This window comes from Myotis brandtii, unplaced genomic scaffold (genome assembly GCF_000412655.1).
Source record: "Myotis brandtii unplaced genomic scaffold, ASM41265v1 scaffold1844, whole genome shotgun sequence".
NCBI classification, from domain to species: Eukaryota; Metazoa; Chordata; class Mammalia; order Chiroptera; family Vespertilionidae; genus Myotis; species Myotis brandtii.
The window spans coordinates 33,337-33,588 of NW_005356853.1; the positions used below are offsets into that span (position 1 = coordinate 33,337).

General features: G+C 50.4%; 1 protein-coding gene across 1 annotated transcript in view; it reads left to right on the top strand.

Annotated features, from left to right (window-relative positions):
* EFTUD1 (elongation factor Tu GTP binding domain containing 1) overlaps positions 1-252 on the top strand; it is a gene marked incomplete at its 3' end in the record, with an annotated part of 54,561 nt that overhangs the window by 23,722 nt on the left and 30,587 nt on the right. The window lies entirely within an intron of this gene.

Sequence of the window (252 nt, forward strand, 5' to 3'; positions counted from 1 at the left end):
TATTGATTTCAGAGAGGAAGGGAGAGGGGGAGAGGGAGAGAAGCATCAACGATGAGAGAGAATCATGGACCGGCTGCCTCCTGCATGCCCCCTACTAGGGATCTAGCCCGCATCCCGGGCATGTGCCCTTGGCTAGCATCAAACCTGGGATCCTTCAGTCTGAAGGCCGACACCCTGTCCACTGAGCCACACCAGCTAGGGCCAGGGTTTAACTATTTTTTTTTTAAATATATTTTTATTGACTTTAGAGAG